The sequence below is a fragment of the Pteropus vampyrus genome, unplaced genomic scaffold (genome assembly GCF_000151845.1).
Source record: "Pteropus vampyrus isolate Shadow unplaced genomic scaffold, Pvam_2.0 Scaffold73, whole genome shotgun sequence".
In the NCBI taxonomy this organism is placed as follows: Eukaryota; Metazoa; Chordata; class Mammalia; order Chiroptera; family Pteropodidae; genus Pteropus; species Pteropus vampyrus.
The window spans coordinates 6246885-6263900 of NW_011888854.1; positions in this window are offsets into that span (position 1 = coordinate 6246885).

Here is a 17016-nt window from a genome sequence, read left to right on the forward strand (position 1 = left end):
TGAAGACATCTGGACATTCAGAATATGTGTCTGGTTGTATGTTGTGTATGTGTTTTTCTTTAAAAAGAGGCACAAATTCCAGCCCGTCTGCTCATGTTCATTCTTCTAGGATTGGTAAAATTCTTACTTTGAATGGAGTCATTTTTTCCCACTAAGGTAAACGTTTCGGAAATTTTGTTTAAAACATCTGTGCAACGTCTCTTCTATCCTGGAAAGCAGCCTGCTCCTGAAGTGCTGAGGGATTCGTTTAATTAAGAGGTACGGGAGCTGGCTTTGGTCACCAAATAGTGCAGCTCTGGATTCTGCAGTCTTCTCATAAGGACTCTGGTCTCTGAGGTACATCACTGAGGATCGAAGATGGAGTTTTATACTTTCAAGGAATATCCTGCTATTTGGATGAGTGGATTTTGAGCTAATACGTAATGAGCAACTTTGTCCTCTGTACTTCATTAGGGCCAGTAGATTGTTAAATATAATGAAACAATAATTTGCTTAGCGCTAATGGCTCTGAGCTCACATCTAATAAGCACCTTATTGATCAATTGGAAAAAATGCATTGATTGTTTTAATGTCGATCTTTAGAAAAATTTTTAGTGCAGTACAAGAAAACTATTCAACCACCTTTATATAACCATCTTTTACTTCTTTAAACTTTGTTTTCAGAAGTTCTGTGGTTTGAAACATGCTTTGTGTAGGAGGCATACCAAATGTTTTGCAATATCTTTGTTCTTCTCTCCATTTGTTCAAACATCTAAAAATTCATTTGCACTTCTAGAAAAAGTGATTTGTAATTTCTGGGTTTAATCTTATTGCAAGTGGGTGGACAAATTATAAACATTTTATTTTGGTTTTCCATGTTGTCTCCAGCTACTGTAGTTGCCTAGTTACAATTTTCTGTTGTCCCTGACTGGTTATTGGTCTAACTTGTAAATGGTATACCGGTTAGTGACAAATTTTTATCTAGAATGCATTTTTGATTGACTGGAGCTTTAAACTGTGGCCTTTGAAGTTAGAAATTGGGTTTTTATGCTAGTTAGGAATCATGCTATTATTATTTTTGCCATCTTTGTTAATTTTGCCATCTTTCTTTCTTGGTCCACTCTTCTAAGTTTTTATACTAAACATTTTAAAAAAGAATATGATTAGAATTTATACCTAATTTTAAATACGTAATTTTTCTTTTATGTTTTCTAAACTGCTAAATATAGTTGTCGTCATCTTGCTGACTGATGGGCAGTGTCAGGAATATAAAAAGTCATGTAAGTGATAACTGGTGGAGTACTGAGAGGTCGGCAGGATTGGACAGCGGCTGGGAGACCACAGCTTGCGAGTCAAATCTGGTCCACTACCATTTTTTGTAAACAATTTTTTTGTAACATAGCCATACCCATATGTTTACACATTGTCTATGACTGACTTTGTACGATGGTGGCAGAGTTGAGTCATTACAACAATGCACGGCCTAAAATAATTACCATCTGGTCTTTGCAGAAAAAAGTTCTGGTAAATCCTGTCTCAGGATGGCTCTCTTTATCACTATGTGTTTGCCCAGGGAAATGGTGAAGTTTGTGGTAGAGTTCATTTTGTTTCTCTTACAATACCTGAATACTTAATTGTCTTGGACAAATTAGGACTTACGAAAATCTTCTAATGTAGTTTGCAAAGTCACTGATTTCATGTAATTCAATGTATTTAAAGTTCATTATAGCTTGCTGTGACAAGTTGGTCAACTCTTGATCGATTTAGTATTTTGATACTCTTAGTAGATGATGATATAATGGTATAATTAGGTCATTAATTTTAATGACTTCTCAGAAAAGGGAAATAGAACCCATGGAGCACCTCTTATAATCCAGGCTCTAGACGGCGTTTCTGTCCCCAAGTGGCAGTTAAAATCTAGAAAGTGAGGTGTCTGCAACACAGAGAAAAGGCCTGCCAGATTCCAAGGGAGACGGTTCGCTTCTCATATTCTCTTCCACCCAATTCTCGTTTAACAGTTAACTTCAATAGTTAAAAAGCTTGGCTGAAGTTAGAAATTAGAAAGTGGCAGTTGACATTAGAATATAGATCTGCAGGGTTTCAATGGCTATACTTCTCATGCTAAACCATATTGCCGAGGCATTACATCAAGATGTTGTCTTCTTAACAATCAACTTGAGATGTGTGACCTTTTGCAAATTTTAAATAGCACTAGGATCTTTCTCCAAAGTTATTAACTACTTGCAGCACCTTATTATCCTGTTAGATAAGGTATTGAGCATGTGTAATATAACCTCATCCATATGAGAGGAAGGTAAGATACCAAAATCATATCCACGTCAAGAAACCAAGCAAGTTTTACAGACAATGGCTGCCGGGAGCTAAAAGCCCTGTCAGTGGTGACAGCACACTTTACAGATGCCTTTAGCACGTGGGAAATGTTCATTTCTCTCCTAATTTCTTTACTCTAGGCCACTCTTTTTCCAGGGCTAATACCTTTATATGACAAAATGATGGGAGATTAACCTGCAACCAAGGAGTGATTGTGACCGTCAAGACAGTCACTGAGTTTTTGAGCTTGTTATGAGCCCCAGTGTAATGCTGGAAACATCCATCAAAATGACCCCCAGTCCTGCCACATTTTTAACTGCCGGTTCCTCCAGGTCCCACATCATGGCAGACTCCTGCTGGAGTCACTGTTGTCACTCTGCTTGCTGATGCCAACTGCATTTGGAGAAACATTAGCAGCTACACAAGAGCTCCCGATTTGTCAAAATATTTGTAATGCTTTCATTCTTTTGTGACAAGTCATTGGATCTGTTTAACAAGCTGCAAATTAAATAGACTCTTCTAGGAACTGCAGAGTTTTCAGGGATGACATATCTGTGGATTGTCACTTTCATCATTGATCTTTTTCTTCTAAGTGATATGGCTTCAACTTGGCTGATTCAAACCCCGAAGCATTTCTAAACTGTTTATAACTATTTGAAATAAAACTCAATTTGCATATATGTACAGCTTATGTTTCAAAATGGATAAATCTGTTGAATTATAATCTTGAACTATTAATTATGTTTCTTTCTTTGCATATAGATGTCAAATAATTATGATTAGAGGGAATATATTTATTAACTTCTTATTTATGGTAGCGTAAAGCACATTCGGTGAAAAGAAATCCGGGAGTAGATACTTTGTTTACTACTTTATAGAAGTCTGACAAATTCTAACCTATTATGGGTTCTGCTGCCAAGCGAAATCTGGTGGTTATGATGGGACAAAAATAAGCGACTTGATTGTTTTGGCTCAACTATTTAGGTAGTGCTAAGTATAAGATTGCATCAGGGGGTATAAACTTTAGAGGATATGGATAAAAAGAGTTGAAAAAAATATATATATTCCACATATTCTACATGTAAAATTGTAACCATATCATAACAGAAAACATATGTGGTGCCATTGGCTTGACTTGAATTACTGCATATGCACACAGACCCTTTTCTCCAGCATTTTCAATGAGAGCATACGATTCCAAATGTGACTACGTCAAACCAGCCTGATGATTACATAGTATCAGAAAATAGGAAACAATTAAAAGTCTTTGAGGAAAGTGTCATACAAAATTTGGACCTTAAATTAATAAATTAGGAGATGAATTTCAATAACAATTAAACTGGCATTTAAGACCTTTTGTCAAAATGTACGAATCATGCTAATCTTGATGTCTGGGTATGATTAGTTTATTATGACAGACTGCAAGGTCATTAAGAAAATTAACATATTCCAGGTGCATTATTCTACTGGCAAAAGGCCACGGGGGAAATGTGTTTATTCATCTGAAACCAAGAAAAATATAATTTAATTCAGATGTGCAAGATAAAACTCAGCTCAAAACTACTTGTGGCGTTTTCCTCCACTGGCACCACAAAACAAAACCTGAGCTTTTAACGATGTTTTAGCAAATTACAAATCTGTTTTGCGGGAATGTTTTCAACTTCAGATTCCATCGACATAGTGAATGAGGGTTAATACATTTTGGGGTGCTGGTTTGAATTTTTTTTTGCAGGAAATTATATATCAAGTTTTATGAAAATTAGGTTAATTTTTGTCTTTACATACATACTTATAAATATTTATCTAATATATTTTTAATAAAATCCTTTTTAATATTTTGTTCTGAAAAATAATAATTTTCATTTGTGATGAAAAATTATTTAAAAAAGTCTTACCTCTCTAATTATTTCATTAAGTTTTATTCGATTCAAAAATTATTTAATTGGGGCATTTTGGAAGATACCAGATATTTAAATTTGAAAATTAGCAAATGTTTTTCTTAATAGGAAAAGTGGGAAGTACTGTTCTTCCTAGAAAAGAAAGCATAAAATTAAGATTGTGTATACCTTGATTTAAGATGAAATAATTTGTATTTTAATATTTTTCTCTCTCTGGCATCTCAATATTCTATGATTTTTTTTTTTTTTCCTAACAGTATAAATAGGATTCTTTGACCAATACTTTGTCATGGTTATGTGTGGTTTACATAAACTTTAGTTCTGGAGAAAAGATTTTATTTTTAAAAGTTTTCAGTGTCCAAAGGTGAAAGAAATTTAAAAAATTATGAACCATTTATTACATGATAAGTGACATGTCTTTTCTGGGCTTGCTCTCCCAAATGCGGAAATATCATGTCTAATTTCTTTAAAAAATACTGGTTCAATTAAATTGACATTTAATTCTTTTCTTTGTTTTTTTTTTGAAACCTCCTTATCAGAATTTTATACAGAGCATACAAATATGAAATTGGAAATAACATTTAACATAAAGGCACAACTGGCATAGATATAGAGAGCTAATCTTTTTTTCCTGCCAAGGCACATGAACTTCTACATTTTTCCCCATTTTCTAAAACAACATAGGTTATATTCCACTCAAAACAGCCTAGTTAAGTATTGCCCTCTGGACAAACTCAGTTTACACTGCTTTCTGGACAGGTTAATATGTCGAGAAGACTAACTGAGGCACTGTCTCTTTGTATGTTCAATGTGCCTGCTTTCTTATTAGAAGACACTCTCCAGTCTTAGTCCCCCCCCCAAATGTATTAACAAGTAAAATAGATATTTCAATTTCAATTACAACTAGGAGACCCAAATTTTCTCTAGTAGAATACTTTTACTGTTTGAGACCCAGATCATTCTCCATGCCATTTGAAAATTTAAATTTATATACATGTACCTATTAAAACAAGTTAATTACTTTGAGTGAACCGTTTCAATATATATCACAATGAAATATATATATGTACCCCTCCACAGTAGCTATAGCATTATTTGTAATATTGGGTTACCTTATTCCCTTTTCCACATGATTTGATTCAATGTAGATAAAATTTTAATGCCTTGACTGAGAAATTGAACTTTTGAAGGTCAGATAATTTAATAATAGGAATAATATATTAACAAATAGGAAGCTGTTTCCTGTGCTCAATAAGATGAATTTTAGAAATATCATCTCTTGAATAATCACTTCTATGTAGGTTTCCAAAGATCATAATTACTAGAAATCATGGTTCGATAATCAGTGCTGATAAGTATTAAGAAAGTAGAAAGAGAGTTTTAAGATGACATTCATATGAAACTGTGAACATCATTTTTTTGTTAAGAAACTGCCTTGTTTTCTATGATTTAAAATTTCTTATTTAATGGTGTAAATAACTCAAATGCAATTTAATTAATTGTTCAGAATTAATAGCTATTTAAAAAGTTACTAGATGAAGCCCAAAGATGCTGCATGATTTAAAACAGAGTATCCTGGGTATCCAGGTGTGCTCAGCGTAATTACAAGGGACCTTGAATGTGGAGGAGGGAGGTGGAAGAGTCAGAGGGATGTGATGTGAGAAGGACTGAACTGCCCATCACGAGCTCTGAACAAATATGGACCAATAGGGCCCTGCGTCCAGGAGAGCAGGCTGCCTCATGGAAGGTGAAAAGTCCAGAAAACAGATTCTGCCCAGAGCCTCGGGATGCATGCAGCCCTGCAGACACCTTGATTTTGCTCAGTGAGGCCTATTTTAAACCTCTGACCTCCAGAAGTATAAGTAAGACACTAAATCTCTGTTGTTTTAGAGCGCTCAGTTTATGGCACTATGTGATAGCAGTTATAGAAAACTAATGCAAGTCAGAAACAGAGATACATGTTAAATTGTGACTGGTATTGAATGATTTCTACACTGGGGAATGAAGGATCTTGTCAAAGGAAAGTTAAGAATAAAAGTGAATGCGCATGGACTCTGGTCCTTTAGGGTTCACAGATGAGTGGGTGCCCTCCCCCCGTTCCTTCAGCTCAGTGTCCATCATACAGCCGGCAGGCTTTTATCCCCAGTTGAAGATCAGCACATCTGTGCTGTTATCTCCTCGAAGTATCCATTAGAGTAGAGCGATTTGTTAAAAGAACACAAAAGTTTCCACTGTTTCTATCAGTTCATGATTGTGCCTCAGGAAACTTTCTTATTTCTTATTTTTATAAATCTGTGAAGTAGGAGTAATGCTGCTCATATCCTAGATAAGGTTGGGATTTTCTCTTTGAAAACTTAATGTGGTAGAAAATTCACTTGCCTGTTTGTTTTTTTACAATAGTGAGGGCTAATCTATAAGAAAATCCTGACGCTTTGATCTCGTTCATTGACAAACTGGTTTTCAAGAACTGCATTGTTGTCTTCTTCTTTGTTTTTGTTCCCACACTTAAATTTGCTTTATTTGGGATTATTTGGGTTCGCTGCTATTTTCATGACAGCTAAAGGACTGTAATGGTGACCTCCTGATGCCACTGTGGCTTTAACAGCTTTCATCCTTTGTTTCCTGGGTCCCTCTCAGCAGTCATGCTGAAAGCAGTTTTATTAAGACCAGGCAGATTTGATTTCTTGGAAAGATTCCTGGGAGCATTGTCACATGAACTTTACCAAAGTCTGCATCTGATAAACAAGGATCTTATTCAGATTCAAGCAGAGGGTAAGTAACTTAGCACAGCTGGATAACAGGCTAACCACAATATGTCCTGGAGTGGTTAGCTCATCACAGTGGCTGATTAGTTCTCTTGCAGGAGTCACACAAAATGCTGTCACTAGAGTAACCATCGAATGGGGCTTTGCAATTTTGACTTCTTGTTTTCAAGGCAACACTATGTGTGACTTTTTCAACTAACTGGACACTTGCTTCTTTTCATATCTGATATGAGGAATAGAAACGTTAAAAACTCTAGACTCATTGCTGTCCTGTTAATGGATCAATTTATAAGTGATAAATTCCAGTGAGAGTTGGTGCATGAACATATGACATTATGTATAAAAAAACTATCTAAATTTGTTAATTGTTAGGAAATTCTACTACGTAATATGCCAGTAACTTACTTTATTTGGACGCCTTTCAAAGATATGTTGAACAATTTTATGTAATGCCACTGCTGTATAATAAAGCATTTGGTTGACCTTTGTCCCTTGTTCCCGGAATTTCCCAAGCAATTGGAGTGTCTTTCTTATTAATAGTGGATACCTGGGACTACAGCTGAGTTTATGCTTACAAGGTGACACATGGTAGACCCTAAGTAGTTTCCTCAGGGAGTCTGGCAATTCTGTAAAGACCAGCCATGTAATTAGAGGGTTGAGACTTTGAACCACATGATATAGGCCCAACCTCCTGACCTTGGGGAGATGAGGGGAGCTAGAGATTGAGTTCAACTCATATGGTCAATTCAATCAATTATGCCTACATAATGAGATCCCAATAAAATTCTGGATATTTGAAGCTTAGGTGATCTTCCTAGTTGGTGATACACATCAACATGCTAGGGGATGACGTGTCATGAAGACTCAGAAACTTTGCATTTGGGACCCTCCCAGATCTCCCCTATGCATCTCTTCCTTTGGCTAGTCCTTATTTATATCCTTTATAATAAAACTGTAACCATAGGCCTAATATTTTCCTGAGTTCTTTGAGTCTCTCAGCCAATTATTGAAACAGGAGGAAGAGGAGTTAGTGGGAACCCCTGAATTAGTAGCCAGTTGGTCAAAGGTACACGTAGCCTTGGGACTGAAGTGAGAGCAGTGGAGGACTGTACCCTTAACCTGTGATCTTTGACTTAACTTCAAGTAATTAGTGTTGTAATTGCATTACAGCCAATTAGAACTTTCATACATAGAAATATATATCTATTTATGCATATCTGCATCATAGAGTTAATTTTGCTGTTTTAATTTAGACTATTGATACTGATATTTTTGATCCTGATACATAATATACTAAACTAACATGATATTAAGTCATTTTCACATCAATGAATTTTAAAGAGTTCTTTAATGACAAGGAGCCTGGAAAGTAATTTTCCTAGTTTTTTGATAAACCTAAAATTGTTTGTTCTATGATTATTCAAATGCCTCTTCCCAATCACTACACAATTTGACTAGGAATATTGAGATGGTTGCTTGATAATCCTAATAAGTCAATGATGTACATAGTGTAGCTAGCTTAAGGTAAGTCACGATCATATCTTATATCATATCTATATCTTCGACTCAGGGACTTTCATGATGATAAAATTGTCATTTGATTATCATCCAACTGCCTGCTACCATTCATTATAACAGTTAGAATCAAGCATGAAAAACTTGCCTGATATTCTTTTTAACTAAAACAAAATGGCCATGATGCAGATACCAATATTACCTTTATTACTGATGAGGAAACTGAGACAAGGAAGTTTATGTAAATTGTACAAGTTACGTAAATAGTGGGTGGCAGAGCTAGTATCAGACCTAGTGTATTTTGCTCTTGTTCTTGACTACTGAACAATTTATTGCCTAGTTGTCGTGTTCACACCTCACAGTCATAAGATGATGCTGATTTTCAGAAATTGTTTTTATTAAAATATAATTGGATACTTTGTATTCAGTGTCAGTGATTCATTTATTAGTAATATTTATAGAGCACCAGTCATGTACCTGATACTGGTCAGGTAGTGGGGCTACAGCTCTAAATAAACAGAGTTGTTTCACTTAATTCAGGACAGGGACATCTGGAACTGGTTGCACCAGGTGTGCTTCTCAGACACAGCCTCTTCCACACACTCACCAAGAACGTCCTGGTGCTGGTGCTGTTGTGTCCTTTCTGTCTGTGGGAACTGGGGCATCAGAAGTTAATAGGAGAAGCCGAAAGGACCAAAATCAATTCAATCAGACTAGAAAAATAAAGTAAAAGAACTACATGAAAGTGATGACATTTTTTGTTTACATTTTCATGTCTTATTATTTGTCCTTTTCATTAGAAAAATCTTTCTACTATTTATCAGCCATCTGTCTGCCCACCTACCTATCTGTCTGCCTATCTACCTATCTACCTAAATTTAAATGGGATTTTACAGTTCTAAGATTTGAAGATTCCTAAATGTTACTTGCTCTTATGCATTTATTTCTACTTCATTTTTCCTCACTTGCCAATTTGTGATCACTGAGGCCTCAAATTATGGCTCTTCCATTATGCATGCTAAATTCCATTTCCAATTACCATCATCTGTTGGTCTTGATTCCATCCCCCCTCACACACACACACACACACACACACACACTTGAGGAGAAGCTGATTTTTCAGATGGAGACAAAAATATAGCACTGCTTCAAATATAAATTGCCTTTGAATCTCTACAGGGGCTCAATGTCAAATTATAACACAGGAAGACTTTAAAGGAAAAATTGCAATTTTAAAATAAATTAGATTATAAATTATATGTAAGTATTCAAGGGCAATATTATGTATATTCTTAAATATTGTGTCTTCATATTTAAGATTGCAGGTTCTTTTCACTCTAAATGTTGTACTTATATGTATGATAGTGATTATTATACACATTTGACTAATGGGCTCATTATGTTTACAATATTTATTTAAAATATGTGTAGTTGCTTTTATGTTGACATAGAGAAATTGGTCCATTAGTGTGGCAAATCAAAATAATCAATTTTATGTAATTTGTTTTAAGAACTGTCGGGAGATTTTGAGATGATTTAGCTGGGACCTGTACATGTTAACTGAAGTGGATAATTGTGGTAATTATCTGAGTTATTCCAGAAAAGTATATTTTCATTAATCATCTATATTTTTTCTATTTTTACTTGTTTACCTCAATTATTTGGATAATATTTTCAGTTTTTAATATCAATTTCTATATACAAAAACATGCCAATGTATTTTTTACATCATGAGGGACTACGTTCAAGTATTATTATTAAAATAAGTAAAATTAACATTATCTCAAAGGTGAAAGGCAAATATAAAGTGCTTTAGGAATATTTTATTTAATAAAAGTAATATAATCTCAAAGCTAAAAGATAGAGTGTTTTAGCAATATTTCGTTTCTTTCTCTATATGTTCATCAAAAAAAGTTCAAGAGGGGATTAAAGGAAAATGACTCTTGTTTCTACTTCCTTCAGCCTTCCCCTCAGGTCAGTAAAAACTATGTATATGAGTGCTGGGGGTAGGGGCGGGGCGTGCTGATGGAACCTGATAGGCTCACTCACTGCAGTATATCTAGGAAGAGACACACTGATTGGGGGACTTTTAGATGATGATGATGTACTATTTCTTGTGGTAGTTACAAAGGTGTTCACTTAAACATTATATGATTATATGTAGTTTACGTTGGTCTTGATGCATTATATTCCATAATTTAGAAAAGAAAGCAAAAATGTGATCTTATTAAAGGACATAAAAAACAAATCGAGAGATGCTGATGATTCTGGGTGGGAAAACAATAAAACTAACAAATCTTTTAAATTAATTTACATATTTAATGCACTTCCAGACAGACTAGCAGTGGTTCAAGAATTAGATAAATCTCTAAATTGGTATGAAAGAAAAAATTTCCTAGAATATTCAAGAAAGGTATGAGAAAGAATATTAGGTGTAGACTTGCTTACCTGATACTGAAACTTACTACCAAACCATTGTAATCAAAACAGTATCACATTGGCACAGGAAGAGAAAAGTAGATTAGTTGAACACAATAGACATTTTAAAGATGTAAAATCAAGAGCATAAGGACACTTAAAATAATGGAAGAATTATATTACAATTTAGTGGAAAAGAATGTTATTTAATGAAAGATGCTGACATTGTTGGTTATCCATCAGGAAGACTTTAGAAAAGCTGGGATTTCAGAGGATCAAAGGAAAAAAATCTAATAATAAAACAATATATTGTATAACTATTAGCCCAATATAGGAGAAATCTTTCTAAGCAAGATAGGATACTCAGAAAAGAGAAATATATCTGAGAAGGAAAAATAGAAACTTTGAATGACAAGATCATATCAAAGTTAAAAGCAAACTATTATCTGGGAAAATTATATAATCTATGATAGTCTGATGATCACTATTTCTAATATGCAAAAGACATAAAATGAAAAATAAAAATAATATTTGAAAAAATGAGTACAGAATATGTATATGCATAGCATTCTGTCTGTACAGAATTTTCCAAAAAGTATTTACCATATCAGAAATCACAAAACTGTTTATGGTATTGAATTTATTAACATAATATATCTGTATTTGTTTATAATGATTTATCCATTTTATTTATTTATTTATTATTAAAGTATAATTGATATATAACATTTTATTAGTTTCAGGTGTACAACATAATGATTTGATATTTGTATACATTATGAAATGATCATCACAATAAGTCTAGTTATCTGTCAACATACATAGTTACAAAAATGTTATTTCTTTGTTTTTCTTCTGATAAGTTTTCAGATTTACTCTTCACAACATTCAAATATGTAATAAGTGATACCATACTGTATATTATATCCCCCTGACTTATTTACTTTATAACTAGAAATTCGTACTTTTGACCCCTTCACCCCTTTTGCCTATCCTCCTAACCGTCTCCCCTTCGGCAAACACCAGTCTGTTCTCTGTATACATGAGCTTGGTTTTGTTGTTGTAGCTTGTTTGTTTGTTTTTATTTTTTAGATTCCACATATAAGTGAAATCGTATGGTATTTATCTTTCTATGTCTGACTTATTTTACTAACCATAATGCTCTCAAGGTCCATCCATCCATGTTGTCACACATGGCGATATTTTATTCTTTTTTATGCTGAATAGTATTCCACTGTGTGCGTGTGTGTACCACATATTCTTTCTTAATCCATTCATTCATTGATGGGCACTTAGGTTGTTTGCATATGTTGGCAATTGTAAATATTGCATAAATAAACATGGGAATGGATATGTTTTATATATCTTTTGAAATTAGTTTTTTCATTTTCTTTAGATAAATACCCAGAAGTGGAATTGCCATATCATATAGTGGTTCTATTTTAAATTTTTTGAGGAATCTTTTTACTGTTTTCCATACTGGTTGCAACAATTTACATTCCCACCAACGGTTCACGAGGGTTCCCTTTTCTCCACATCCTTGCCAACACTTGTTATTTCTCTTGTCTTTTTGGTAATAGCCATTCTAATGTGTTTGGTGACAGCTCATTGAGGTATTTGTATTTCCCTGATGATTACTGATGTTGAGCATCTTTTCGTGTGTCTGTTGGCCATGTACAAGTCTTCTTAGGAAAATTGTATATTCAGATTCTTTGCCATTTGTTAATCAGGTTTTGTTGTTGTTGTATGAGTTCTTTATAAAAGCAAAAAAAAAAAAAATATGGCACTGCTGGCTTTAGTGAGGCAGAGAGAGAATGCTAAGATGGCACCAGCTTGTTGAAGGGTAAAGAGGGCATATACTAAGGGAAAAAAACAGTGGCTTTCCGCTGCTCACTAGCTCTAGCAAGGTAGAGGGAGTGTGTGAAAATAGTACCTACCAGCACCTCCATCCCCAGACAGAATCCTAACAGGCCCCTGTCCGCTCAGTGGATCCTTTAACAAGTGAATCTCTTTCACATGCAGTCTGAGTGCTTTTCAGGCTTCTGCCCTGGACCCATGGCTCTCTGTGCAAGCCCTTTTGGAGAAGTTGTCAGTTCGCTATAGCCTCCAGGTCTCATGGACCTGGTCCCTATTGGTTTTCAAAGCCCGATGTTTTGGGGGCTTGTCTCTTAGGTACAAGTCTTAAGATGTGGGATCCCTATGTGGCAAACAAACCCTTTGCTCCTGAGGGAGAAGCTCCGGATTTGCGAAGTGTCCCTGAGTGTGGGTTGCTGTGCTAGGGGTGGGGTTCATGGCAAGACTCCATTCGGGCCTCCCTTACGCCATCAATGTGGCCTATTTCTAATTTGATGCGAAAGGCTTTTCAGCTCATTTCCAGGGCTTTTTCCGAGGAAGCTGCCCCATATGCAGCTGTAGATCTGGTGTGTCTGCGGGAGGAGGTGAGTTCAGGATCTTCCTGCATGGCCATCTTGGACCACTTCCCTCATTTATCCATTATATTAAAATATCCAATAAAAAGAAAAAGCATTGATATTACCTTAGTCGAATACTGATACTGGATTTTCTAACTTTTCCTACAACTGAACAATTATCGACATGCTGTTATGCCAATACAGTTTCTTCATAACAAAGCAATAAAACACGCAAAAATAAGTAAAAGTTTTAGAAGAACACATGTTCATAAAGTTAAAAGATATGGAAGATATTTAATTCATCAGAGAGTTAAATGTAATTTTTAGAATGTTTAAAAAAATCTTCTAATTAGAAGGGTAAACGTTGTTAGCTCAAAGCATTGCAGAATGCTATAATTGATACAATATAAGGGGACAAATAAACTTTCCATTAAATGACATAAATCCAAATGCAGTAATCTTGTCTATTTCATTTGTGAATGTGTTTGAGTAATATTGTCAAGATGGTAAAGAAATGTTAAAATTTATCTACGTAATGAACTGTAGTCAGGGGATTTTCATCTTGATGTTTTATTGCTGGCATATAAAATATAAGGAATGAAATAGTCATAGAGTAAATGTTACTTTTAGAATTACTGATGATAGCTGTAAAGGGTTGTTAATGTATAAAATATTTAAAAATTATTTCACAGAAAAAAATATTTTTCACTGTTACTGCTTACACCAGAGGCATAGCACAGCTATGATTGCTCACTATATAGATTTTCAGTCCATTTAAAAAACTAGCAACAGATGTTTTAGGAATTCATTGCCTTATACTTTGACAACTCCCAATCTAAGGAATATAAAAGATTCAACAAATTAATGAGTGTTATTTTTGATTTTATTAAAAACGTATTCTTAACCCCTTCATTGATAGATTATTTCATATATTGTACAACAGTCTCATTCTGTATACAGTATAGGGCTCTCTGAGATGAATCATTTAAATATTTTAAAATTTGATACTATTTTGTATTAAATTAATATGAAAACATAATTGATATTAGTGAAATTATGAAAATGTGATAGGTTTTGAATGTATAGGAAATGAAATTAATTTCATTAATGAAGAGAATTTTGTGATTTATAAATAAACGTATTGAGTAAACAAGCCAAAAAACTTGCTTAACAAGACTTTTCCATGCCCGTTTTTGTACCAGTTTAACTTGTTTAGGATAGAGTTAAAGGCTTTGTTTATTGTATCCATTAGGATTCTTTTAAAAGGTGTGGTGGGTTGGGTTTAAAACTCCCTACCTTGGCTTTGCCACCTCGGTTGGTAATAAAGTCACCTTTCCAGTCACTGAAGCCAAAACCTGGGGAGCCTTTCTTGATACCTCTGCTGCTTTCAGGCCCCACATCGGACACTCTTAAGAAATCTTGGTGGCTCCATACCGGAAGCTGACCACTTCTCACCGCTGCCACTGTCTCCGCCCCGTCCCGCTCTGAGCCAGGCCCCCTGCTTCTGCGCTCGCTGCCCGACCCTCTTCTCTGTGCAGGGGCTAAATTACCGGGCTCCCGTGGTGAATCCGGTCACAGCTCCCTTCTCTTCAGAGCTCTTCAGTGCTTTCTTGCTTCCCCCTGGGGAGAAACTCAATCCTTGAGGTCCCCACACGACGACATGCGATTTGGCGTCTCAGAGTCAATATTGTCACCTCTGTCTGTCCCCTCCTGTTGCTCATTCTAGAACAGGCCCTCTAGCCCTCTGGCTGCTTCTCCAGCAGGCCTGCTAAGCTCTCACCTTAGTGCCTTTGCTCTGGCTATTGCCTTTACTTAGGAAAAAAAATTCTTCATGTAAAGCTTCAGCTTACTCCCTCATCTCCACCAAATCTGCGTAATAAGGCCTACCAGACCACCTTATTTTATTATAGCAATTTCTTATCCTCCCTCCAATTCCTTTTTAGGTATTTTCCATGCCATTATTGCCTTATAACATACTATATAATCTCTATTCATTAATTAATTTCTGTCTCTCCTTCTGAGAATATAAGCTCCACAGGATGAAGGATCTTTTTCTGTGTTGTTCATTGCAGCCCCCACCAAATAATGACTGGAAATATGGAAAAGGATATTTGAGTCTTTTAAATAATAGGTTTCAATTAAAATATTATTAAGTAAAAGATACTGAAATCTCATTACATTTGCTTAATACAGGTTATTTTTAAAGTATTTCATATATTTTCAGCTTATAATATTTAACTTTTTATAGCACAATAAGAAATTCATGTTGTTAAAATTAGATATGGGAATAATTTGTTTAATAATGGCTTACCTGCTGTTTTTTAATCTTACTCTGATACTGTACTCAGAGATTTAACCCTATATTCTTTTATTAACAGTTCTTTTTTCAATCCTTTATTTGTTCGTCTGTCTTCCATGAAAGGATGCATTCTTCCAAGGTCTTTTTACGTGCAGGACCCTGAATATGTGTGGTTAAGTTTCAAGATAAGGATCCGTTTACTGTAATTCTTAATCACTACTCTATCTCACATTGTATTGGTTTTCTTATTGCTGAATAATAATCCTAGTGGCTTGAAACAACTTACATGTGTTGTCCCACAGTTTCTGTGGGTCAAGAGTTCAGTCAGAGCTTAGCTGGGTCCTCTGCTCAGTATCTTACAAGACTACAATCAAACTGTTGGCCAGGGATATGCTATCATATGAGGCTTGGGACCCTTCCAAGCCCATGTGATTATTAGCAGAATTCATTTTCTTGCAGCTCATAGAACTCATAGAGATTTGCTTCTTTTAGGCCAGCAGCAGAATCTCTCTGCCCTCTACATTAGTTTTTGAAGGTCTCATCTGTTCAGGTCAGGCTTCCTCAGGATAATTCCCTTTTCTGTTAACTCAAATCTGAGTGACTAGAGAGTTCAATTGCATCTGAAAGATTTCTTCTGTCACATAACATGTACGCAAGCGCTTTCCTATCACCTTTCCCATGCGCCTGGTTAGAAGCGAGTTAACGGGTCCCATTCACACTTACAATGAGGAGACTACACAAGAGTGTGGGTCATCGTAGAACTTAGAATTCTACTTGCCACATATGTTCTCATATAGGAAAGTAATTGGATCAAAAACTCATAAATGAGGATGAATTTATTTGTGATAGTTTGATATTTTCTTCAGTCATTTGTCTTGCTATGTTTCTTCTCTCAAAGTTATTTCTCTTTTAATTTTATCATATATAAATAAATAAGATAATGCAATTTATCTTTACATTTTTCTACTGTTCATTCATTTACATACTTTTTAACTTTCCTCTTTTTTTTTTGTACAGAAAGACTTTTATTCTTCTTGTCTTAATTTAAAAATTATTCATTTTAAGTAGGTGCAGGTACATAACTACTTCATGACATTCTTTAGTGTGGTCATCCCCAAACATTTTCATGTTAATATACTAAAGTTCTTTCTTTCTCTATATTTGAAGTACTTTTATTTTCTTTTTTATATGGCAATTTGAAATTATATGTGTAAATTATCGATATTAAATATGACTATAATTTCAAAATGGCAAAACATCCATTACATTTAATTTCAGGATGGTGAAGAAATACTGATATTTAGAAATATTACTTGCTATTTCTAATTACAAGTGGGCATAAAGATAAGTTTTAAAATCATTTAGGTTGAAATTTAAGTGAGACAGTAGAATCGAAGACT